Genomic DNA, 27,859 nt, shown 5'->3' with positions numbered 1-27,859 from the left:
TCCAGGTAAGTGCTCAAGAACACATGAATACTAGAGTAGAGGCTGTATGAGTGGAGAGTAGGGGCGGATGTGAGAGATAACCTTGAGGTAGAAGTTATAATACTTGGTAACTTCTAGGACATGGGAGTGTGGAAAGTGGTAGTATGGAGGATTACACCAAGGTTTTGAAGCAGGGTGACTCTTGGCGTGGGGTCAGCCTTTCTCAGAAATACAGGAGGACTGGGTATGTGGGAAAATGAGTTCAGTGTTGGTACACATTGAGATTAGGGTACCAAGAGGATACCCAAATGGAGATGTCCAGCATGTCATTGTGTGATGGAATACACTCTGGGTTCTTGAAGGCTATGCTAACTCTGACAAGATGTGAAACACCTGAAAGGTTTTGAGTACAGCCCCACAGTGACTAAGGACTAAGTGATGTTTTCTTTTTTCTGAGGCATTGGAAGAGTTCTGTTTTTATGTCAATTGAGGGAGCCCCCATTTTGATTAAATCACAGATCTTTTAAAATATTGAATTCATAACCATTAAATGGAGCACTGATTATCCTAAGATTCCAAGGTTATAATAGCCAAGTTATCTGAAAAGTAAAAATGCACCATTATTATATATGGTATTTCACTCGTGTCTTTTCCTCCCTTCTGCCTACCCAAAAATATAGGCTACTTGGAGCAGCTTGGTGGCCCAATGGATAGAGCACTGGGCCTGGAGTCAGGAAGACTCATCTTCCTGAGTTCAAATCCAGCCTCAGACGCTTCCTAGTTGTGTGACCCTGGGCAAGTCACTTAACCCTGTTTGCCTCAGTTTTGTCATCTGTAAAATGAACTGGAGAAGGAAATGGCAAACCACTCCAGTATCCTTGCCAAGAAAACCCCCCAAACCCATGAAGAGTTGGGCATGACTGAAAAATTACTAAATAACTCCCCCTGAGGAAATAATTTACTCCTTGACCTCTGATATTACTTGTGTTTGTGTGTGTGTACACACACACATACATATACAAACACATATATTTGCATGCACATAATCAATGAGAGTGATGTGTCTTTCCTTGTAGAGAACTTTGGAGTAATATCAAAGATTATTAAAATTCAGAATTCTTCAGGAAAAAGGAAGCTTCAATCCACTAGGAGGATGGTTTCAATCTACTCATTTCTAAAATATAGACTTGCCTTTGGAGGATAATCTGAAGCAAATACATCGCATGCAAATGAGATGAAGGGGGTCCATGATGTTATTATGGTGTGAGGACAAAGGGCTTTGTGCATCCGTGTCTCCAAATAGCTCTAAGGTCCTTAATACTAAGGTAGGCTAATTATCAGAAAGAAGAGTTGCTAATCAGCAAACATCAGTTCCCAAATAATCAGGCTCTGTTTTACTAGTCCTTCAGTGCAATCTCATTTGCTCCATTCAGATCTGGAAAACTAAGAAGACAATAGCCTAATTGGCAAATTGTAAGCAGGTTTAAAAACAGTCTAAACGAATAGGATCAGCACAGTAGTATCCTTTTATTAATGAGCACTTCTCATATAGTGTCTCATGTCATCCTGTTTGTGGAGCTTTCAAAACTGACTGGGTGGGCACTAATTCATCATTTTGGTTAGACAGACAACTTCTGATCTGGGAGTAATGTTTACTGACCCAGAAGCCACAGCCTTTGATGAATGGGACGCCATACAAGTATTGGTTGTCTGAAATTTTGTTTAGTGGAACTGAAATGCTAATCTCTTACCAAGATCCTGCACTCCATACCTAATTCTCCATAACCCTAACTTTCTTTGTTAGTACTGGACTGGTTTTAGTGGTTCAGCACCATTTTGTTGGTTCTTTAAACATACAAGTTTAATTACTGCGTGATTCCCTTTGGTTAAAGATTGGTAAAATGGGACACAGTTTACATCTTGATTTAAATCATGGTCAGATTTAGTTTATGACAATTAAACCTAGGACAATTTTAGAATACTCTTTTATAACTTCATGAGTAAAAAGGCCTTCCTTGGGCAGTTTGGGAGTGAGAGACTATGTGATAATGATTGTAAAATTGGTAGGTTTTTCTTTTGTCATTACACCAATACAGTCATAGAATCACCTGAAAGGGCCTTCAAGCCATTCTGACTTGTTCTGCCTGGAAATTCCTTATTTATATAACCCATCATTATGCCTAAATGCCTTTGGGGTGACTTTGCTTAGCTGGATGTCTTGACAAGTTTTCTTTAGACTGATTTTACCCTCTACTGCTTTATAAGATATTACTCACAATTGTCAATCATTCCTAAGATATTTTAAAGATTTATATTCTTCCCCACCTGGCAAAAAGAGAACCAAAAGAAAAACAATGGAAAAGATTTGTAAAAATTATTATAACAAACTGTTTTCTCTATAAAAGACAGTGGAATCACCACAGTAGATCTTTACTATCCCAGTGCTAGATAGGGGAAGTAGAAATAATACTAAAGAGAACAAAATTGGGAAAAGCAATCAAGTTGTACTTTGTTGTTCAGTTGTTTTTCAGTTGTGTCTGACTCGTCATGACCCCATTTGGAGTTTTCTTCGCTAAGATACTAGAGTGGTTTGGCATTTCCTTCTCCAGTTCATTTTACAGATGAGAAAACTGAGGCAAACAGGATGACTTGCCCAGGGTCACACAGCTAGTAAGTGTCTAAGGTTGAATTGGAAATCAGATATTCCTGACTCTAGGCCCAGTACTCTATCCACTGAGCCATCTAGCTGCCCCACCTGGAGGAGCTTATAACCTAGCAATTATAACAACATCCTCCAAAACAGGCCTTAAATGAGTCAGGATCTCAGACTGGTAACCTCTAAGGGATAGAAAAGAGGTCACTGATTGGGGGAGTGGGAGGGGAGGAAGGTTATCTGTAGGGGTATGCCAAAAGATTTTTACAGGCTATTCCCTCCCTTGTTTCTCAGCTCATTTTCTCTAAAAGTCTGATTTCTTTTGTTATATATTGTAAAGCGGGGAGGGGAATGCCCAGTCTCTCCCCCTTATCTCCCATAGCCAGACTTCTAAGAACAAATAGAGTTTATGCACCTGCAGATCTTTAATGGAAGAAACAACTAGGGATGCTTTGGGCATGGCCTTACCTTCATCTGGAACAGTGAACAAAATTCCATTTCTAAGATTCTAAGATTAGATGATGGCAGACATAAAACATCTATGCAATTCTTAACAAGAAAAAGAGTCCATAAGCAACGCTGTGCTTGCCATCAGAGCATGGGCCGCACCTAAACCAGAACTGGGAAGTTAATTAATACTCTTCTGACTCTTTGGTTGTTTTGAGGGGCAGATGCTGCAACATGTATTTTATTAACATTTATTAAATTTATTTATTTTTATTAAATATTTATTAAATTTATTTAGTTATTAAATAATTATTAAAAATAAAAGCACAAAAACTAATGCACTCTAAGAAGCAAAGTATGGCTTAATGATACTTAAATATTTAAATAGATCTGTGATCTAATCTATTTGGATGCAATAATGTAGATCAGAACCCATCCAGACCTGTCCAACTTGGGCAACTCTTGTCCATGTCCCAGCATGAGTTTATCACATGGGGCCCACCCAACATGCGAGTGGCCTTCCTTGTTTTCTCCTGACATCTCAAGGGTGCTAATGGAGCCCTCCAGCTGTCTACCTGTAATCCTTTAACCTCACCACATCAGCATCCCACATTCGTTTCCTATGATTCAATTTCTTAATGATATCTTTTGCTTCTTTTCTTCTTTGAAGTTCCTCATTGGTTATATACGTTCAAGAAGTCAATCCACCATCAAGTATTTATTAAGTGCTGAGGATAGGCAAAGAATTAAACAATCTCTGATTGCAAAGGATTTAGAGTACAACTTGGAGTAGCTAGATGGCACAGCAGATAGAGCACTGGGTCTGGAGTCAGGAAGGCTCATCTTCCTGAGTTCAAATCTGGCTTCATAGTATCTGTGTGACCCTGGGCAAATCACTTAGCCCTGTTTGCCTCAGTTTCCTCATCTGGAAAATGAACTCCAGTATCTTTGCCAAGAAAACCCCAAAAAGGTCCAAGAAGGATCAGACATGACTGAAAGACAACTGAACAACAACAAAAGCTTCTCCAGGGAAATGTCATAGCTCTGTTTTTCTCTTAGAACCTAACAGTGTATTGCAAATATGAGGTTCTTAATACATGATTGTTGAATTAATGAATGAAATCCTTTTTAGGATCATGAATACTTATCAAAGATTTCTCAGAGCTGACATTCTAAAAGCTTTTTTTTTTGCACCACAGTATTGGAAATTTCTCTTTCATTTTTGAAACATAATGAGGGAGCAAAGAGAAAAAAATCAAATATAGAAATTAGCTATAAGCCAAATTTTCCAGCTTCAAAAGTGCTGGGTAATTTTATATCTAACTTTTGAACATTCAGCTTACCTCCCTTTAACAAGCAAAGCACATCTCTGCTGAAAATCATAGATCAAAGAATATTAAATCTGGAAGTATATCTAAGTCCATCCCATTTCATTTTACAAATGAGCAAACTGAGGTCAGGGATAATAACACAAACTATGGAAGGGAAGGTATGTTGTTATGGAAAGTCAATCTTTTAGAAAGAGGTCCCTTTGCTAATGTATTTGAGCTGCTAGGTGGTAAGTCACCCGGTTGAAGGCTACCAGGTGGAAAAAGGAAGTCATAGTTATATTTAATAAATCCTGAAATGATTTTTCTGCTAGTGTACATTATAGCTCTCGTATAGCTCATGCTTATACATCACATCTCATTATATATACATATATGTATCTTTTTCTCTCTCTTTGTATGTATATATGTATGTGTATATATAAGTATGTATAAATATAAAATGTGAGCTGACTGCCTCATTTCTAGTCAACATTTCCAGTAAATAGTGATCAATACCCCCCGCCTGGCCATTAAATAGATTTTGAAAAACTCTTCAATCCGTATCAGTCTCATATCCTTATTTAGTTCCTCAAATTTACTGTCAGCTGGGAATTCTGCAGGCAACTGTGATTCTGTTGTGTTCAACATTTATTTGAAGTGTTCCATCCATCATCATTTCTAGTCCTTTTCTGATGCAATGTAGCTTGTTCTCTGTCTTTCTTAAAAACTGAATGGCTGTTAAATTATCCATTTATCTTCTTTGGGCTGGGTTGTAGAGCTCCTCTGTTCCTCCCAGGGCTATCTTTTCTACCTTATTTGCTGACTTTTCATTCTATTTTCCTTGTTCTTGGTAGTATCTTGTTTCAACCCACAATCCTAAGCACCTACTTTACTAATTCTGTTTTCTGCTTGTTTAGAAACAGTAATACCTCACCAGAAGATGTATATGTACATATGAAATTATATATACATATACACACACGTGTGTGTATATATACATAAATACACACATGTATATATGTATATAAATAAATACACATAATCATATATACTCATATATGCACATATAATTTTGTGTATGTAATATGCAAAATTATACATATATATGTAATCTATATAATTACCTGCTTTAAATGCACTACCCTTTGGGGTGTGACCAAGGTACTAGATCGGGAGTCAGGAAACCTGTTTCTACTTTTGCCTCTGCCTTGGTATATAATTTTGAACCCAACACTTGACTTCTTTAGGTCTCAGTTTCTTCATCTGTAAAATTAGGAAGTAGTACTAAGCAATATCAAAGGCCTCTGGCCTCCTAGCATTCATGAATGAGACTTTATAAAAGTATGTTCTTTCCAGATTTAACATTTTATGATTCTCATATTACAAAGCACATGCTTACATATTAAAAAGACCTAGAGATAATCTTAGGTTGGAAGGTGGTAGCAATTCAGTTCAGGTCAGTAAACAGTTATTGGGAGCAACTAGGTGGCGCAATGGATGGAGTGCCCGGCCTGGAGTCAGGAAGGCCTGAATTCAATTTTGGCTTCAGATACTTGCTAGTTGTGTGACTCTGGGAAAGTCACTTAACCCTGTTTGTCTCAATTCTTCATTTGTAAAATGAGCTGGAGAAGGAAATGGCCAATTACTCCAGTATCTTTGCCAAGGGGTCACAAACAGATTGAACAACAACAACCCCCACAACATTTATTTTATGCTTACCATGCTGGGTCAAGAGGTAGATACAAATGATCCAAAGACCAGAGATTAAGAGTAGTAAGAGATCTTAGATATCTATTAGAATTCTCCCATTTCATAAATGAAGAATCTGAGGCCCAAACAGGTTATATAATTTGTCCAAGGTTGCAGAGTCAGTTAATAAGTATTTATTAAGAACCTACTATGTGCCAGGCACTATTCTAAGTGCTGAGAATACAAAGAAAGTCAAAAAACAGCCCCTGCTCTCAGAAAGCTCACAGTCTAATGGGGGAAATAACAGACAAACTACTATGTACAAACAAGATATTTACAAGGGACATGGAGGGTAATCTCAGAGGGAAGGAGGACTGGAATAGGCTTCTTGCAGAAGGTGGGACTAGCTGAGATTCAAAAGAGTTCACAGAATCTAAGAGATGGAAAAGGGAAGGGAAAGAATTTCAGACATGAGAGGCAGCCACCCTATTCAAGGAACAGCAAGGCCAGTGTCACTGGATCAAACAATCCCTGAGGGTGGGGAGGAGGGGGGTAAGGTGTAACAAGACTGGAAAGGTAGGAAGGAGCTAGCCAATGAAGGGTTTTAAAAGATAAGCAGGATTTTATATTTCATCCTGAAGGCAATAGAGAGTTTATGGAACAGGGGGCAATATAGTCACACGAGCTTTAGAAAAATCACTTTAATGATGGAGGATGGATTGCGGTGGGAAGAGAAGAGCCAGGGAAACCAGCCAGTAGTCTATTGCAATAGTCCAGACGTGAGGTGACGAGGGCCTGCACCAGGATGGTTACAGTGTCAGAGGAAAGAAGGGGAATGTGGAGAGATGTTACAAAGGTAAAAATGATAGGATTTGACAACTGATTGGAGTTGGGGGGGAGGGTGAGAGAGAGTGAGAAGTGGAGGGGGTGCCCAGGTTGTGAGCCTGGGTGACTGGGCAGGATGGTGGTGCCCTCCAAAATCACTGGAGGGTCAGGCAGAGGGGAGGGATTTGTGGGGAAAGACAATGAGTTTGGTTTTAGGCATGCTAAGTTTAAGATATCTCCGGGACATCCATTTTGAGATAGCTAATAGCCAGATGAAGATGTGGGACTTTGAAGGGACTGTGACTGACTGAATTTCAGCGTGAATTCTTGCCTGATTGAATTATACATGCCTCCAATATGAGTCTTGAAGTATTCCCAGGGTGCACCAGGTGTTTGAAATGTGGACCATGAAGCATCAGGACAAGGGCCATTTAATTCAATTCAATTCACCTCAATTCAATTCAACAAACATTTATTGGGTTTTGGCTACAGGCAAAGACAAAAGAAAAGAATCCCTACCCAGCATCAAAGCCATGTTCCCTACAGCCCTGCTGTGCTAAGTGTCCACGTGGGGCGCATTGATGTGAACAACAGACAAAACTCGTTGTGGTATGGGAAGCTGAAGCGGGATTCATTTACCAACTGGGTCAACAGAAGAAATGCTCCGAGGACCCGCTGAAGCAGCGCTTCAAGCGAAGTGACAGAGCCGGCCATAGCAGTAGCAGATCAATCTGACTTGAAGCAATCAGGAACGGAACACCGGATACACCAAGATGGGGGGCAGGCGTGCTCTTGCCCCACTTTTTCAGGGCCAGCTGCTAACTCTGCCACCTCCTTGGGGTGTCACCCTTCCCTGACAACATTAGTTCAAGCTCCCGCCAATTGGGTCCCCTCTATTTGTCCGGGGACCTGCCCCGGGTCTCTTCCCACTCCAATCCATCCTCCGCTCTCCCTCCTCTACTCAGAGTATTGACTACTCTGGATTTCCCTAAGGCTCAACTAAAATGTCCATATTCTATAGAAAGTCTTTTCCCCTTTTCATTAGGGCACCTTCCCTCTCTTAATTATTTCCCATTTATTCTGTATGTAGCTTGCTTTGTATATTTTTGTATTTTGTCCCCCCCTCCCCCATCAGATTGTAAGCTTCTTTCTGGCAGGGACTAAATTTTGCTTCTTTTTGAATCTCCAGTACTTAGAACAGTGCCTGGCATGCAGTAGGCACTAAATAAATGTTGATTGACTTATAGTAACTCCTTCCATTTTACCATTTAATATCTGATTAGCTTTTACAAAGAGATATTTACTTTAAAGATACTACAAGAACAAATATACAAATATTTATCCTTTTCTAGCTGCTCCAGGACATATTCTCCTCTATATCACCTTAGTCTCTGGCACAAAATAGGCTGAAAATTCAACTCATTTTTTATATAGCATTAGTCTCACCCATCAAGTTCATGAACAAATGTGGCTTGACAGCTATATCTTAGCTACCACTTGGCTGGGGCCCTGAAGATTGAGGAAACTGAGGTAAACAGGGTTAAGTGATGTGCTTAGGATCACAAAATGTCTGAAGCCAGATTTGAACTCAGGAAGATGAGTCTTCCTTATTCCAGGCCCAGACTCTATCCACTGTACCACATAGCTGCCCCTCTGACAAGCACTGGTCTGGGGATACAAAGAATGGCAAAAATACAATCTCAGTTCAAAAGAAGCTCACTGTTTAATTGAGTAGACATCATATAAATAGCTATGTACACACAAAAATCTATACAGCATAGGATAATGGAGAAGTATGTTTTGTATGACTGTATTGTATAATGGGTATCATATTTCTTTCCTTCTCAATGGATGGGGGACAGGGTAGAAGGAGGGAGAAAATGTGGAGCTGAAAATAAATATAAAGTTTAAATAATAAAAAACTCTGTATGATGTAAATGGGAGGTAATCCCACAGAGAAGTCATTAACATGGGACGAGGACTGGGAAAGGTCTCTTACTTTGAGCTGAGTCTTGAAGGAAACCAGGGAAGCTAGAACCGTATTTGTACCTTTTGCTATATCCCCAGTAATTATTTAGCACAGTGCCTGGCACTAAGTAAGAACTTAATTAATGCTTGTGGGCTGACTTAAAAAAAGAAAAGAAAGAGGCTTCTAAAGTTATCATAGTCTTGTTATAGAAATGGGCCTCTCCAGATTCCTCGCATGTTAACTTTCCTTTCCTCCAAAGCAAGACCTTCGGTTTTTACATTTTGGAAATCTAATTTGCATTTTAAGATTTGGAAAAAAAATCCACTCTTTAAGTTAGCTGGGATTCCAGTAGCTTCCAGGTCCCCTTGTCCTCAGAAGCCGTGAGTGCTAATGCTAAAACCATCCCTAATTTACTGTTGGTCTCTGGGAAATGAACATGACCTCTCCTGTTCCTAATCTGTAAACTAAGGGCAGACATACTAACATGTGCCACAGGGCAATGGGGCAGAATGAATGGAAGGAAACCTAGTTCAGTGTAGTCTGGAAATACAGGTGCTGTAGAAACGCTAAGCATGAACAGAAATAATGATGATAACCCCCTTCCTATTTCTGCCATTTGTGTGACTCAGTATGGTCCTCAAGCAGTTTCAAGTTGTCTTGCGGCCATTGGATAATATCTGATACCTCCCTGCAGGACCTCTCCCCCTTCCCCCACGGAAGGACTTTGATTCTTCTGTCTTCTCTCCCCAAGATTCTTCAGGCTCAGCAGGAAATGCAACTGTCAGTTAAGAGGAGGCAGCTCATGCTGCTTCAGTCTACAGCATTTCATTCACATTGATGAGAGAAGGGAGGCTGAGCTATCATTGGTCATGTCAATCAGACTTTTCCAGAAACACACAGGAAAATAATGTCTCAGTGGCAAGGATACACATACTTGTCAGAAATACAGGCAGGTCTCCCTGTGGTATTCTCTAGCATCTGTCCAAAGCACACCAGCAAGCTATCCCTCTGGGTGTTTTCCCAGAAAATCAGGTGCTTTTATTTTGTATGTCTTAAAACCTTCCCTTCACTTTCCCTCTCCTTCCTCTCCCCCCCATGAGGGGAAGGGAGGGGATTGGGGTGTAGCTACCATAGACTCTAATAGTAATAGCACTTAAGAAAAAGCAGTTTCTTTTGCCCCCAGGAAGCCGAGAATGAGGAAGTTTAATTAGAGAATGTTAGGTATGATACATTTCCATACCATACTTGGAGCTGTATTTTCCTACTTCTATCCTGTAATATTTCAATTTACATGTTATAACTTTTATTTTTAAAAAAATTGCTAAATTTTTTGTTTAATGGTTTCTGTCATAAAGTGAGATTATTTTAATTCTAAGCTCTGTATCGATGATAAGAGTAATAATAACAGTAGCTGGCATTTATATAGCACTTTACAATGTGGAAAATCCTTTACATAGGATAACACATTTGAACCTCACAACAACCCCTGTGAAGTAGCTGCAGCTGTTGTATTTGGCAGGTGAAGAAATGGAACCATAGAGAGGTTAAGTCACTAGCCCTGGGTCACACAGCTAGTACATTTCTGAGGCAGGATTCAAACTCAGGCCCTCCTGACTCCAAGTCCTATGCTCCCTACACTGTGCTACCTAGCTGCCCAGAATATATCGAATCTTGTATTATAATGGTTGCTAAGAAGACTCAAATACTCCAATGTGTCTGTAATCTCCTGGGGTGGGGACTTCCATTCCATCCATTTAGGCCTACCCATCCTGTGGGACTCTTGTCCATTTGCACCCCTAAGTTCACCACAGGGTAGGCACCCATTTTGGAGGTCTTCTTTGCTTTATCTTGACATTGAGAAGGCTGGAATGAAGCACTTTGTCTATGTCTGCTCTTGCTCTTGCTACAAGCCTGGCTCATCTTCTTTTTGCTCATACATTTTTCTGGTGATACCCTTTAATTGAAATTCTTCTTTGAAATTTCTTATTTGTAATATGTTGCAACTGCTCACACCCAACACTTCCTTCCTCATGGAAAAAAACACATTGTTCATTTTTAATTCCTTAAAAACTGTAGTGTTTCATGAGTCACAGACATATAACAACACTGGTAGAATGTTGGCATAAAAAGATGCCAGCTCTCCCTTTGTTTTTTTTTTTTTTTTGGCTAGGCAATGGGGTTAAGTGACTTGCCTAGGGTCATACAGCTAGTAAATATTATGTGTCTGAGGCCAGAACTGAGCTCAGGTCCTCCTGAATCCAGGGCTGGTGCTCTATCCACTGCACCACCTAGCTGCCCCTCTCCCTTTGTTTTTGAAAGAAGTTTGAGGTCCTTCAATTTCCTAAGGATCAGGGGCCCACTGCTACCTCTTTTTTCATATGACCCTGCCTTTGATCTAGCCATCTGGTGGCACCTGGGAGATTCTTCACTGTCTGCTTTCCCTAAGTTCCTAGAGTTCTCTAACTTCAGATCCCTTTAGAATAAAGATCATCAGGGCTTTCTCTGTTGCCCCTGCCTCCCCTGTTCCCCGATTCCTATACTCCCAGCCTCTTAAGTGTTTTTAAGTGTTTTAAGTTATGGTGTTACACTATAGTGTAACACAATAGAAAAGGGGACAGAAATAGATAGCAAGAAACAGTGATCCAAGTACAAAGAATTCAAAAGGTTCCTAGAGCTTCATCCTGGTTCTTGGTACTTACCCAAGCCTGAACTTCACATGAACTTAATTCTGGTTCCCTTGCTGTATCTAGCACTAGATTGAGCTATCATGTTTCAGTCCTTCGGAATCTGCCTCACCAGCTCTCAATTATGGGGTATGAGATTCGGAGTTTATAAGTTTAGGTCCTTTCTTCCATAGTTGCTCTTGGAATCCCTTTCCCTGACTCACTGTCCATAGCCTCCTACCCGACCCCACCTCCAGCTTCCAAAAGGAAAGACTTATTCCCTATATGGGCCCCCAAAATGACTCCATTCTACACTGGATCTTGGTCTTCCTCTGGGGGTTCATCTAACTCTTGCTCCTTTGGAAGCTCTCTTCTTTTTCCCTTTGCTCTGATTTATTGTTGTTGTTTAGCCATTTTTAAGTTATGTCTGACTCTTTGTGACCCCATTTGGGGGTTTTCTTGCAAAGATAGTGGAGTGTTTTGCCATTTCCTTCTTCAACTCACTTTATAGATGATGAAACTGAGACAAACAGGGTTAAGTGACTTGCCTAGAGGCTATTAAGTGTCTGAGGCTGAATTTGAACTGATGAAGAGGAGTCTTCCTGACTAGACCCACTACTCTATCCACTGCATCACCTGGCTATCCTAGCTTTCCAGAACCTTTATTAGCGGATTTTTTTGGTTCAGTCCTCAAAGATATAATCATTTCTTCTACCTATGTTATTCAGGTCATGTACGCTGGACCTGAGTTTTTGCACATTATTCTGTTGGTGGGTATAAAAAAGGAAAGAGATAGAAAGCTAGGAGGCTCTGCTGCTAGTTTTGCCTCTGCTACTGATTTGGTGTGTAACTGTGATGCAAGCAATAGCCTAACTCCTCCTCCCAAGGGCAATAACCCAACTTCTCTCCTTACCCCACCTTGCAAGTGAAGCTAGTTTTTCCTTAAAAGGGACTGAGACTTTTCTCAAGACTCAGCTGGTTCAGGGGTCTAAAAGCGCAAGATTGTTGATATAACTTCCTCATCATCTGAGGGCAAAGCAGCTGTTATGAGCTGTAGGAGGCTCTAACACTTAATGGGTGAGATGGGTAACTCAGTGAAGGGAGCTTCATTTCATTGAATCAACTCAAGGAATCCTCAATGCTTATCCTCATTGTACATCCTTCTCCTGCTGTGCAGCTAAGCAAATCTCTCATTGTTAATTATTGAATGACTCATGAGTGTCTCATTGTTTTAATATCAAACCTAAACCACCAGGCGAGTAGCCTGAGTCAGATCCAGCCCAGAACTGTAACTTAGAACCAATTACTTAACCTCACTGGGTCTGTTTTCTTTTTTGTAAAGAAAGGTAATTGGACTGAATGATTTCTAATGGCCCCAACAAGTCAACCATTCTTCTTTGTATCTGGATTACCATACCCTTCATGGTTTCTAAACCCAGACTAACTGGATCTCTAGTTCAGAACTTCCATTCCCAGAAGTGCCTACCCTAATAATAATTATAACAATAGCTAAAATATACACACTGCTCCAAGGTTTGCAAAGCACTTCACACACATTATTCATTTGATTCTCACAACAACCCTGATGAAGTAGATATGGCAGGTATTATGATACCCATTTTACAAGTTAGGAAACTGATGATCAGAAAGGGTAAGTGCCTTGAGCATGGTCACATAGCTAATAAGTGTCAGAGGGGGGTTTAAGTCCAAATCTTTCAGTCCAGGCCTCTTTACTTTCTATTACATTGCCTGAGGTCTCCTCCTTTGACCACACTAAGCTATAAGACATATTTGAAAAACAGTAGAGATGGGACACCATTTTTTATCCTGTTTTAAGCATATAACCATTTTTGCTAACTCAGAAGGAATATCTCCAGTCGTATTTCCAGCCTTTTTGCTATTATTTGAGTGTAGGGAACTGGTAAGACACGGAATCCCATAGGTTATCTTTTTCACAATCCACAAATCAGAACTGATTGGGAGTATAGCAATATCATCTTCTTTCATCTCACCTCCTTTCTCATACATATGGGAGAATGCCTTTAAAATGACATGAAGATAAAATATTATAATTTATATTTATTATAATATTATAATTATAATAGCATATTATAATGCTGTTCTTTGTATATGAAGATGATGCTTCTCACTTTTTTTTTAGATCAGTTATTTTGAAATTCCAGAGATTCTTCCATTCTTTCTCATCTGGTTCTCCTTATAAACAATGGGGCGCTGGCTGGAGTAATTAAGATGGTGTATAGTTTGTGGCTAAGGAACAAAGAAAAGTTAACAGACCCACAAGGGAACTGAACTCATGACTTTGGGCTCATTATCACAAGGATAATGAACAAGCTAGCTACAGATTATCGGGAAGGCAGCCCAGGTGAAGATGACTCCCTCAAAGCCATTAAAAAAAACACCCAAATACAGAACAATAACATGTTCTCCAGGTGACAGAACCCATGTGTGGCCTAGCAAAGGGTTTCTCAGCCCTCATTATCTTTCTTCTCCCTTTTTCTGTGCCTCAGAGGGACTCCCAGATAATCAGCTAGAGGATCTGCATTAATGATAGAGGATTCAATCGAGAAAGATCAAGAAATGGCAATGTAGGCATAAAAGTTTTAACTGTAAAATTATCTGACAACAGACTCCAGCATTTCTGCAAACAAACAATATATAACCTCCATGCAAATGACCTGTGACTCTCCTATTTCATATATCTAGGTGTTGTCCTATGAATACTGAAGCTTAATTACTTTAGCCACATAATGAGAAGACAGGATTTATTAGAAAAGACCCTGATGTTGGAAAAGATTGAAGACAAAAGGAAAAGGGGACAGCAGAGGATAAGATGGAGAGATAGTGTCATGGAGACAATGAATATGAACTTGGACAGTGGAGGATAGAAGGGCCTTGGCATACTTTGTGACCCATGAGGTCACAAAGAGTCAGACACGACTGAACGACTGAACAACAACAAGGCACTGTCCTCAGATGGAAATATTTTAAAGACTTGCTTTACTGTCAGAAAACTGACATCGAAACCAATATTGTGGAATTTGATATTTCTTTCTACAAGGCGACTCTTAGCCTTGTTCATCTTCTTGTTCAGTTGTTTCAGAGGTGTCCAGCTCTTCATGACCCCATTTGGGGTTTTCTCGGGAAAGATACTAGAGTGGTTTGCCAGTTCCTTTTCTAACTCATTTTACAAATGAGGAAACTGAGGCAAACAGGGTTAAATGACTTGCCCAGGGTCACATAGGTAGTAAGTATCTGAGGCTGGATTTGAACTCAGGAAGATGAGTCCTCCTGACTCCAGGCCCAGCACTCTATCCACTGCGCTACTTAGCTGCCCTCATCTTTATCTTAGTCATCTTCAAATCCTCCCAGTTTCTAAGTTAAAAGCTGATTTTTTTTTCTAAGCTTAGTGCCATGAACTATTCTGGGGACCGAAAATCCATCTGTGTCCTGCCCTTCCTGTCCTCAGCTGGGATTCAGATGCCACAAGATAAAGTTCATTGATCACACATGATGCAGACTCTTTCACAGCTATAGTTGTTCTGCAGAAACAGAGTTTGATCACCAATATCTTAAAATAAGATAGGAAACTATTCTGGGAGCTGATTGCCCTTGGAAATAGATTTATTTCCCTGTGACTGTACTTTTAAGCAAAACTAGCAATTAGAAAAGATAAAGTTAAAAATGAAATACAAGGATGAACATTTTGCCAAATACACATTTCCATTAGAAAAGAAATCTATAATGTAGTGACTCCACAGTCAGCCTGTTCTCTCCCTAAAAGTCATTAATGAGCTCATTCAAGTGTTTAGAATATAGCACCAAGTGGGGCTCAACCTTGCATAGAACAATGATCATTGCAGATGCAAGCTTAAAGCTCATCGAGACTATAATGAAACCATGATGTTTCTTCCATTTCCAACACAAAGCATTTTGTGAACATTATTCTCATAAATTCTCATTATTCTCATAAATTTATTGGGCAGCTAGGTGGGGTAGTGCCAGGGATAGAGTGCTTGGGCTGGAGTCAGGAAGACCCATCTCCCCAAGGTCAAATTTGGCCTCAGACACTTACTAGCTGTGTGATCCTGGGCAAGTCAGTTAACTGTGTGTGCCTCAGTTTTCTCATCTGTCAAATGACCTGGAGAAGGAAATGGTAAGCCACTCCAATATCTTTCCCAAAAAAACCCCAAAAGGGGTTATGAAGAGTTGGGCATGACTGAAAAAATGACTGAACACACACACATTCTCATAAAGGGCCTGCATGAATACAGAATTCAATTCAACCAATATTTGTTAAATACCTCCTTGCCGGTTATTTCAGCATGGGAAAATAATAATATCAAAATAAGGCCTAGTCCCTCTTCTCAAGTAGCCTACATTGTTACTCATGATTTACAGACATTGAAAGAGACCCAGAGCTCCGGTCAGTAAGGAAATAGTCATCTAGTTGGTAAAATGAATAAGAATGTTGGACATGGAATCATGGGGTCCTGAGTTTGAAGTCTGCCCCAGGTACTCACTAGCTGACTGATTTTGGGCAAGTCACCTGACCTCTCTTAGTCTTAGCTTCCTCATCCATAAAATGGGGATAATAATAGCATCTCACAAGGTGGATGTCAGAATCAAATGAGATAGCATATGTAAAATGATTGCAAACCTTAAAGCACTATAAAATACTATTTATTATCATTAAATAAGTTGGTTCTTGGAAGGAAATTGAGAATTAGTGTATATATACTGATTCCTTTAGCTAAATCAGGAGATTTAGCAGACTCTAGGAGAGTAGTGTCAAACTAGAAAAGAAAAAGATTCCTGTAGGCTGCATATTAATTTATAAAACCACAAATGAACATTATCTATGTTTTTTGTGCTTTTATTTATTTTGTTAAACATTTCCTAATTACATTTTAATTTTTAATCTGGTTCAGGCTTTCCGGCCAACTGTGAATTCAACACCTCTCCTCTAGGATGGCAAAGAGCACAGCCAATGGCCCAAGGAAGTTAATGCGCCAGCCCAAGGTTCAGCAAGTTTGAAAGTCTGTTGCTTCACCTGGTCTTCATATGGCATGAACTCAAGGTCCTTTGCCATCTTGGATGTCCCCTTTGACACACACTCCAACTTATTAGTATTCTTCCTAAAATGTGGTGTGTAGAACTTAACATACTGGTTCATTAAACATGGATTCATTCAACAAATATTTATTAAATTTCAGGCACTCTTCTAGGCCATGATGAAATAATGGCCATGGAAGATGGTGACTTCTCTCAAGGAGCTTACATTCTATCACAAGGAAACATCAGGTATGCAGAAAAGTAGCTATAAAATATATACAAGTAATTTTTTGGGGGGGTTTAGGACATTAGTAACAAGGGGGATGAGGACATGGCTCCTATAGATGGAACTTGAGATGAGTTTTGAAGGAAGATATTGCTTTTCTGAGGAGAAGATAGGGAAGGGCTGCATTCCAGGAATGGGAGACAGCCATCAAAGTAGGGTCTTGTCCTGCAGGGTTTAAGGATTTCGAGGTCATGGTGAGGAAGAAGAGATTTAGGAAGAGTAAGAATCAAGGTGAGATGGAAGGGATAAGAGGTTATGATCAGATCAAGGAATTTCACAGTTTTTAACCATGGAAGTAGAACCCCTATGAGTGATGGTAGAATCAAGGTATGATCATCCCTGTGTGTGAACGAACTCCAACGAAGATGAAGGGTTATGAGAGTCAAGGAAGTTGATGAACTAAGAGGCCAGGAATTGGGGTGGAAAGGAAGACTGTACGCTAAATACTGACCTCTTTGAAAAAGAAGAAGTGGTTTGATGAGGGCATAACACAGTGATAACCGTCACCTCCTAGATGCTCTGTGAGCAAAGTAGAATTGCAGCAGCACAAAAGAAACGTGAGATGCATAAATTTAGACATCTCTACTCCAAACGTTCATAGAGACTATTTGTGCCCAACCTATGGTAGAGCCTTCTGAGCTCTTATCAGTCTGATCAGTCACAGACATGGGCACACTGTATCTGGACCCCAATATACTGATGTCATTTCGGTCCTCTTTGAGTACGAAGGACAACAACCCACCAACTAAACACTATGCCTGTCTTAATGTTGCCTAATATTGTATTAGAATTTTTTGCTGCTGTGTCATTCATTTTAAGCTTGTAGTCCATTACAACCCCTGGGCCTTTTTTTAAGATGAGCTGATGTCTAACTGTGTCTCTTGACTTTCCCTTGCCTACCCCAATCCTAGCCTATACCTTATACTTGTATGGTTGAATTTTTTAACCCAAAGTAAAAATTTACATTTATCCCTATACTATTTCATCTAGTTGAAAGGAATCAATGTTGTGGACTGTCAAAATCCTTTTGAATCGTAATCTTGTCATCCTATATATTAATAATCCCTCCCAGCTTTCTGTCACCTGCAAATCTGATAAGCACACATTTCTATGCTTTTATTCAAGTCACTGATAAAAATGTTAGATGGCTTAGTGAACACTATTTACCTACTTACTCTTGGGGTTTGATGGAAGAAAACTCATTTATTCTGGTTTGTTATGAATAAATATTTAGTTGCACAAAAGTATACTCATTCAAGATTCTAGGAAATTTATTGTTTTCATTTCTTTTTTAATGTCATTTTGGAACAGCGTTACCCTAATCTTATGGTCCTATTCCTTTCAATCAGTTGATATTGTTTTGATCTTTTTCTTATCCTTTCTTGTCTTTTGTCTTATCCTATCTTCATGTGTTCCTCTTACCCTTCTTTCCCCCTTTGAGTTGGCTGATAATTTGGCTGGGCCATTGCCAGTCAATTTGACTTATGTCTTGCCACTGGACTCTGATGATTCTGGAGGAGAGAGTGAGGCTGATGACTTTTCACAGGCTTGCCTCACTTAAATCCAATTCATTTGCAAGTCATCACCTTCCTGATTTCATTGGTCCTCTTCAAGAACAAAGGACAAACAACTCAAATGGTTGACATTTTGTACTTGCATTTCTTGATTTATTCTATAAGGATGTTCATTTAAAGTTAGTTGTTGCCCAACCCCTGGCAGTTCCAATGGTGACCTTTGACTTCTTCTCTTACTATCTTGTTCCTATCTTTCCTAGATTTTCCACTGCCTTCCTGTTAATCTACCACTGTCGAGCTTTTACTTCCCTAACGGACATCCCTACAAGTTTTCCCTACTCACTTTTCAGAAGAGGGATAGTACAAAGTTTCTTACCATGGAACTTGGAGCACAGATTACATCAGCCTTGCAAAGCAATGCAGTATAAAATATTTAAAAATCTATTTTTCTAACCCAGTTCCCATATTTAGAACCAAAGGAATGAAGACAACCCTTTTTGTGTCTTGCCTAACTTAAACTATTACTCTCAATGCACAAGGCGAAGGTTTTCTAAGGATGGGATTATAATGCTTTTGATCCATTTTAAAAAAGAGAAATCTTTGGAACAAATAGGATATAAGGTTTGACTGAAAATATCTCTGAGTCAGTTTTTTACTTAATACTAAATCCATCAACTCATCCGGCCTTCAGGAGGGGAGTGTTTCAGGGGAAAGAGCACTATGTGTGAAGTCAGAAGACCTGGGTTCAAATCTTATCTCTGACTCATGCTATCTGTGTAAGCCTGGGCAAATCCTTTCATCTCCCTGGGCCTCAATCTTATCATCTGTTAAATGAGGGCACTGCACTAGTTGACCTCTGAGACTAATCCAGGACCCTAGAGTAAGGGCAGTAGCCTTATATCCTACAGGCTGTTGGAAGAAGGATGAAATTACCTGAAAACTCCCAACTCCTTCTAGGACTAAGACTTTGCTTCATGGCCTGGCACATTTCTTTGTATAGCATTAAGGAATCTGGTGCCTGGATGTATATGAGACTACTTACTGCACAAAGACAGAAAAGAATGGGCCTATCAGATTAGAGTAGCCTCATATCAGAAAGGTGCACAAGAACGATGAGAAAAAGGAAAAACCCAGAACTATGCTCTTGGATCAGAATGCTATTTGTTCCCTTGAGCAGATATTAAAAACAAATGAGAGTAAAGGAGTTTTGTTTGGTCAATCCTCTCTTCTCCTATGTATAAGAATATCCAGAGCAGTGTTAGGAAATTAATCCTTTCTTCTCTTTTAGAGAATCAAGCTGATGGAGCCTTTACTATCATTATAAGCTTATTATAATTGCTATTTGGCAATATCCTTAAATGCAACAAATTTAACTCTGATACAAGATTAAAATTATTTGAATGGCAAAATAAGTTGCATTTTTTTCTCTCAAGAATAATCACAACAGCCCATAATTATGTGGTGTTTTGTGGTTTAGACAGAACTTCTTCACAAATGAGGAAGACTGTACAAATACAAGTTCTACTTTCATAGACATGGAACAGAGCCTCACAGAGGTTAAATGATTTATGCATAGTTACTAATGATTGAAGTAGAGACTTGAACCCAAGACTGCTGACACCAAGTCCTGTGGAACTCTCTGACTAAATCTCATTAAACAATACAATGGGAGTGAATTGTTTCATTAAATAAGTGAAGACTTTTAATAAGGCCATAGAGTCATAGCTCTAGAACTGCAAAGGAAGCCAGAGGTTACCTAGTCTGACACCTTCATTTTACGGATAAGGAAGGTGACACCCGGGTAAATTAAGTGATGAGCTAGTCTGTGCAAGAATTAAGCTCTTTGTTCAGAAGTTGAGACATTTACCCAGATAAAAGGACATTAAACCAAATTGTTCAGTCCTATAAATATGGTCATGATATTGAATACTTGTTCATTGGAATTCTGTGAAAAAGGATTCATTCTATCTGTTACACAAATATTTATGCTGATCATGATAACTTCAGGCACTGTTAAGAGTATGAGATGCCTTCTGATTAAAAAAAAATAAATTATGTTCATGGAACAGTTTTATTTTATTTTGTTATAGTCTAATTCTTTGACAACTGGTATCTGTATATGACACTTATGGTAGCTTCACATCAGTGTGTGTGTATGTGGGAAGCTTCACCTGGAAAAGTTCTAGCACTGAAAAGCACATAGACATCAATTTATTCAACATAGTAGAAGTAATGGCTAATTCAACCTTATTAAGAATTAAATTTTTTAAAAAATGCAGTCTTTTTGTTCAGTCATTTTGATGAGATTGGGATCTGGACCCCAGAAGGGAAAAACCCTGGACTTTCCCACATGGCCAAATCTCTGGCGTTCCCCTGGGAAATGACAGGGTTATGTGCCCACCATCCAGTTTGAAAACCCTTAGATTTTTAGATTCTCTTTACCTCCCTTCCAAAGCTTCCACCTTGCCTTTTGATCTTATTCAATGAGCTTTCCTTCCTGGCCCCCAAAAGAACCTGGCTTCAATTTGTCTACCAGTCCCAAGAAAACCTTAAAGTTTTAGAAACTGCCTTATTTCCCTTTAAAAGCCCTTTGAAAGCAAAATTCCCCCCTTCCAGCTCCCTTCATTATCTATTCTCATTGTCTGTTCAAATCTCTCAGACATTCCAAACGGAAATTCTCACCTGGACCCTTTTCTTTATCACCTCCCCCTTTCAACTGGCCTCTCATTGTGGCTACACCCAATCTCCCTTCCATTGTTTTGCATTCCTGACCATTTCCCACCCTTAATCCTAGCTAGGCAACACGAGGTCCACGACCCAGGAGTTCTGTTCACCTCAGCTTACTAGCCACTCCCATCCAGATCTCCTTAGACCCCTCCCCCAGTCTTTCTGTATTTAAGATTCACCCCAGCCCCCATTCTGATGCTGGGAATTTCTCATGCCCCCAGAGGCTGAGATTCTCATGCCTGCTGGTTGCCTGGCCTGACCACCTTACCCCCCAACCCCTATTCTGAAGCTGAGAACCTCTCACCTCCAAAGGCTGAGATTCTAAAGCCTGCTAGTCCTCACGGGTGTGATCTAGCCTACATGCTTTATCGTTAATAAACTTTTTCTCTGGCTGGAAGAAGATCTGGGTTGAATTCTTTCAGGCAAATTTGATGCTGCGATCTGGGGCTTTTTTCCCAGTGCCCCAAAACCTCCCACAATCTTGGGGTGCCTTTGTGCATCTAAGAGCACCCCAAACCCCGCTGCCACTTCTTCAATTTCAGTCGTGTCTGACTCTTTGTGACCCAATTTGAGGTTTTCTTGGCAAAGATACTAAAGTGTTTTGCCATTTCCTTCTCCAGCTCATTTTACAGATAAGGAAACTGAGGCAAACACGTTTAAGTGACTTACCTTGGGGCACACAGCTAGTAAGTGGCAGAGGCCAGATTTGACCTCTGGAAGATGAGTCTTCTTGACTTCAGGCCAGGCACTTTATCCACCATGTTCTAACTCTTCTCCCCCTCCCCCAAATGCAATAGGCCATATAAAACCAATTATGCATAGAGTTGAAATAACTTGCTGTTCCATGATACATATTCCAGAATCAGCTTTTATACATTGTCAGACTTTCATCTCTGTCATATAGATAACATATCATTTGTATATATGTGAAATGGAATTTAATAATTATAATTATTTGTCATTGTACAAAAATCCTAACAGCCTAAGTGTCCAATAATTGAAGAATGGTTGAACAAACTAGAATGTCAATATAATGAAATGTCATAATGAAATAAAGATGGATAAATATAAAGAAATGTAATGGAATACAAAGAAATTTAATATAAATAATACATAATATAAAGGAATCTGAAGCTAATTTGGAAGACAAAGAGGTAGCTATAGAACTGGGCTTGGTCTCTGGGAGAACTGGGTTGAATCCCACTACTGTGGTATCCTGGCCATATGACCCTGACCAAGTAATTTAATCTCTCCTCAGCATCCCAGGCAATTCCCTAAGACTATACATTGCAGAAAAGGGGATGATCTGCATTGGAAGAGGAAGTTCCACACTGAGAATTCCCTATTTACACTGGTGGAATTACAAATCCTGCCTGCCCCCCAAAAGAAATAATTCATTATGAGTAAATCAGAAACAGTAGAACAGTATTCATACTAAGAGTATATCTATACATAAGAATATATGCAGAAATATAACGATGGATATAGAAAAACTGCCCACTGATAAGTTTTATTTTTCTTTCAAACTTTAAAAACATTGACTGGAAGTCATTCCTCTGTATTCTCTTCCATACATTCTGCACCTTTTAGATTATGAGGCTCTTTATGGTGGAGAGAGTGTATTTTAAATTCTTGTTATAGACAGTCATTCTGCAGTTCATTTGTTTATTTGATTTTAAAATCTATACTGGAGAAACAAACCATCCTGGGGGCATTATGTTTTTATTGTTGCTAATCCTTTGTAGGGACAACTGGTCTCCTTGAACTTAATTGTTTTCAAATCCAAGGGTTTTTTTGTTTTTGTTTTTTACACAAACTCAATCTTGCTTTTCACCCTTCTACACTCTTCTCTACAAAGTGTTTATTACCATTTATAATGATGATGCATACATTCTTTAAATGGTTGTCCCACCTGGAAGTTGAAAGAAAATCAAAGGTCATTCTGTCTTTAGAATCGAGAGACCTCTCTGCTGTAGGGATCCCACGGCATTTTTAATGAGACAAAATCCTGAGCTAAAACTTCTTTCTTTTCTTAATATGGAAGGAGCATTATGCTGGGCAGCCTCTGCCTGGTGACATCCTTAAGCATCCTCTATAAGGAAAAGCACTCCAGAAATGAAAACATTTTTGTGAACAGCTGAAATGAGTTTCCATATTTTAAATTAAGTTTTTCAAAGCTTTGTAAAATAGATTTACAGTGCTTGTGCACATCGTTGAAGCTCTGAGATTAACTTGGGAAGGGAAATACAACAACAACAACAAAGTGTGATATTCCAAAGAGGAGCTCAGTATGATACTGTGACATCAGGTTTTCTGTTTATCCCTAAGGCTGATATTGCAATGACTTCAAGGTTTGATGGTACTTTTTCTTTTCTTTTCTTTCTTTCTTTCTTTCCTTTTTTTTTTTTTAAGATGCTGAGCAGCAGGCTAATGGCTGCGCAGCAGGGTGTAAAGACAGCAGAAAGCCGGGGAATCAGATGTGAGTCTATTCCTCGGAGATATCCTGCTAGGACGGAGCTAACTAACCAGGGCTTCTCATGGGGAACATGCTCTGATGCTTCTCTGGCCACTCTGGCTTCTTGTACTCATGTGGATTAAAACGCTCCCACAGACAAATCATTACTTTTACATGATATGACCCCTTTCTTGAGGGGGGAAAAAAACTTTGAAGCAGTAGGATGGGAAAAGCTCAGCCATTTTCATACAGTATAATGCAATATATGTGACTATCACTCCTCCTTACTGAGCTTCAGGGGGGCTGAATCTTTGTATGTGCCCCCTAGTTTGTTGAGGGGGCACAGACACTTCCTGCTCCATGTGGCTCTATCGTTATTATGAATGAAGTCAAAATGTGCCTACAAGTCCTTTAAAAAATTTTGTTTTACATTTTTTCCAACAAACTTACAAGTCAGCCACCGAGATTGCCAGATGGCTCATTCCTTCAAGTAATCTCTTGCAAAACTAATTTATTTTGATTTGATTCTCTGTTAGAATTACAGGTTAATGGAGAACCGCTGTCAGAGATTGAATTTGTATTATAGTAATGGGGCTAGATGACTTAGACGGTTTGGTGGACAGTGCTGGGCCTGGGTTCATGAAGTTTTAGTCTTTACAGCCTTGTCTGACTCTTCATGACCCCATTGAGGTTTTCCTTGGCAAAGATACTGGAGTGGTTTGCCATTTCCTTCTCTATCTCATTTTATAGATGAGGAAACTGAAGCAAACAGGGTTAAGTGACTGGCCCAGATCACCCAGATAGTAATTGTTTGAGGTCAGATTTGAACTCAGGGATATGAGTCAATGTATGAGACCATATTTGAACTCAGGTTGATGAGTCTTCCTGACTCCAGGCCCCGTGTTTGATCCACTGAGTCACCTAGCTGCTCTGGATTCAAGAAGCTGACATCCATATAGCTCTCTAAGGTTTATGAAGCATTTTGCATACATTAACTCATTTCACCCTCCCAACAATCCTCTGAGTTACTATCCTTGAGAGATTATTATCCTTGCTTTAGAGATAAGGAAACTAAAGCTCAGATGAGGTAAAAATGACTTTCCCAAGGTCACACAGTTAATAAGTGATGGAGGTAGGATATGGACAAAGGTCTCTTGTGACTCTAGCTCCAAAACTCCACTCAATGACACTGTTCAACCAAAAAAGTTCATTCCCAAATGACTTATTTTAAAATTTATTTATTTATTATTAATTATTAATTAATTAATTAATTGAAAATTAGTGACAATAAGTGACTAAGCCCATCTTTTGACAACAACACTCTTCTAATAATGGAAAAGTATGGAATCTAGAAGATTTTGCAAATGATAGAATAGTAGTCTTTGAAGAATGAAAGGCTATTGTCACTCAGAAGGCAATGGAGAGGTGCATGGTGGGCCATATCAGGCAATAATATACTACAAATGAAGAGGTGCTCACGATATGCAGGGTATAAGATGCCATCGGAGAAATGTATAACCAGTGGGGTAAAAGGGATGTGGTGAGAGGGAGGACTAACTGGTGAACAGTCCATGTATTCCACTGGAAGGGCCCCAGTAGATTGGATAGCCTTCCCCATGGAGGGTTTATAGGAGGACATTACAAGACTTGCATGGGATGGCATGACAATGACAGGTTGTGACCCAGAGAATATTCCTATATTGCTAACAGAGCTGAGAGAGAGTCTAGCTACTACTTTCAACGTCACTCAGGCCCCTTCACCACAATCTTCTTGTTTTTGTTGATCCCAAATTAGAACAGTGACCATGTATCCCTCCAAGTATCAAAATCAATGAGAAACCAATCTCAAGAGGGTTAACATTTTCATCCAATGTTAAGATATACAGGTAAAAAAAATGAGACCTTTCTTAACAAACATTACACATTGCTCATTAAACAGCAACAAGAACAAAGAAACTCCACACTTGCTTTTAGTGTTTTAAACAGAAGGAACAATTGAGAAGGAAAATTTCAGCAGAGAGTGATTTATGGAAGGGCCATTGATAGAAGACTGAAGCTATGAGCCTGGTACCTGGTCAACCACATGGACATTTGATCTCTTGTATTTTTAATCTCTTGTATTTTTAATCTCTGGCATTTTAATTTGTCCATCAATAAAACAAAAGTCATAACAGCTGCTCTACGTGGAAATGAAAACATACATGCAGAGTAGTAGCAGAATTATTTTTTAAGCTCAAGAACCTGGTTATTCGAAATTTAGATTCCAGAATTTTAGATAGGTAGAATCTCATCTCCTTGAGTTCAAATCTGGCTTCAGACACTTACTAACTAGCTGTGTGACCCTGGGCAAGTCACTTAACCCTGTTTGCCTCAGTTCCTCATCTGCAAAATGAGCTGGAAAAGGAAATCGCAAACCACTTCAGTATCTTTGCCAAGAAAACCCCGGATGGGGTCAGGAAGAGTTAGACACCTCTGAAATGATTGAACAACAACAAAAATACTTTTTACCAGAAGCCCTCACAATACTTAAAAAGAAATAAAGAATGAGCAAAGAGATCTGTGTCACTCTGCTGAAAAGGGTCAGGTGATTTGATAGTGACAAACACCTGAAGACCATTTTCAACATTTATTATAATTTAAGTCAAAAGAATGTGCTTATATTCATGTATAGCAAGTCAGAGTGCCAGGTTAATGCTCTTAGCAGCCTCCCAAACCTAACCTAGGGAGATAGATCAAATAGTCAGGATTTTGTGTATATCAGTCAATCAGTAAACATGCATTTATTAAGTAATTATTTTGTGTAGGAGGTCATGCCTATGTTGGTCCTCAGGAACTCCCATCTTAACTGAATATAAGTTCCTTCAGGGCAAGGAGTTGTATCATTTTTGTCTTTATAGTCCCAACACCCGACACATAATAGACAATACTAGTTGGTTCATGGGAATTGTATTGTCTCTGTCTTGAGGATGTTATATGGCTTATTGCATCTGAATTTGAGCATTCCTGGGATGAGAAAGAGGCAGCTCTTATAGAAAATCTCATTAGACTGACTAATCAATAGGGACTAGATGTGTGATATCATTGAGATATGAAACTTCTAAGCAAAAAAACCCCCCCAAAACCCGGAAAAAACAAACTCCTTCCACCAACACTGATGGGTAGTCAGTCTATGACTGATACTCTCTGAGAGCTGCCTGAAACCTGGAGAGCCTAAGTGACTTTGCCAAGGTCTCCTAACTACAATATGTCATAGACAGGACTTGAAGGCAGGTCTTTCTGGCTTTCTGAAGCCACCTCTTCTACACCATGCTACTGCTCATCATTATTGACTCATGACAAGGACTTAGCTGAAGTTGAATAAGTAAATATGACTAAGGACAATAAAGTGATCCTGTCCAAATGGAGTTATAGAGTCAGAACTTTATTTTTTATAAATAGAATAACAGAAATAAAAGTAGATGTTACTAGTGTGTGGTGTTTTTAATTCCAGAACTTTTTCCACTCAATGCTTCAATTTTTAAAAAGAACAAGGATACTTCATGCTCTTTATATTTAGACTATATCTATTTTTAGGTTCCCTTTCAACTTTGCACTTCAGATTTCATTTTATTACTGATTCAATGGATAATTTAAAACTCAAAGAATGAATATGCATCAGTTATTTATAGCTATTAGAGAAACGAAATTTCCATCTTCATGACAGCTCTTTTTCCAGGTTAATGTGAAAAAGCCAAGCTATCTCAGAAGTACTAAAAATGAAGGAGTAGATAAGACTTAGGAATAATGGCTGCAGAGTCTTTTCAAAAAATACAATGTTTGTTAATGGAAGTTACATAGAGTGAGAAACTAAATAGATTTTGCTCTCTCTACATGGGCTTTTCACTCTGAAATGAAAATGAGGCCCAATCTGATTTGCACTAAGTAGGGGGTAAAGAACAAACCAGGTTTTCCTTTTCCAAATGAATAAATAGAAATAAAACTAAATTGTCAGTGTACACTGAGCTGTCACTGCTAATATAAGAGAGCCTTCCTTTCTCCCAAATAAGCTAGATCCCCAAAGTGGTGCTTGAATGGAAGAGTTCACTATTGTCTTTACTTCTGAAGTGAAGACATAGGGGGGATGGCTTTGATTCAGCCAAACTATTTATTATATTATTATATTATATTTATATAATTATATAATATGTTATACCGATATATCATATTAAAATGCAATTGTCAAACATAGTTTGGTGACATTAATAATAATGATAAGAAAAATAATATTAA

General features: G+C 39.1%; 1 protein-coding gene across 1 annotated transcript in view; it reads right to left on the bottom strand.

Moving 5' to 3' along the window:
- The window catches only part of PDE11A (phosphodiesterase 11A), a 464,241-nt gene that overhangs the window by 13,742 nt on the left and 422,640 nt on the right, over positions 1–27,859 (bottom strand). The gene's annotated exons all lie outside the window — the stretch shown is intronic.

The sequence above is a fragment of the Vombatus ursinus genome, unplaced genomic scaffold (genome assembly GCF_900497805.2).
Source record: "Vombatus ursinus unplaced genomic scaffold, bare-nosed wombat genome assembly UNPS02014779.1, whole genome shotgun sequence".
Taxonomy (NCBI): Eukaryota; Metazoa; Chordata; class Mammalia; order Diprotodontia; family Vombatidae; genus Vombatus; species Vombatus ursinus.
The sequence above is the reverse complement of the archived record's forward strand: the minus strand, read 5'-3'. Positions and strand labels throughout refer to the sequence as shown.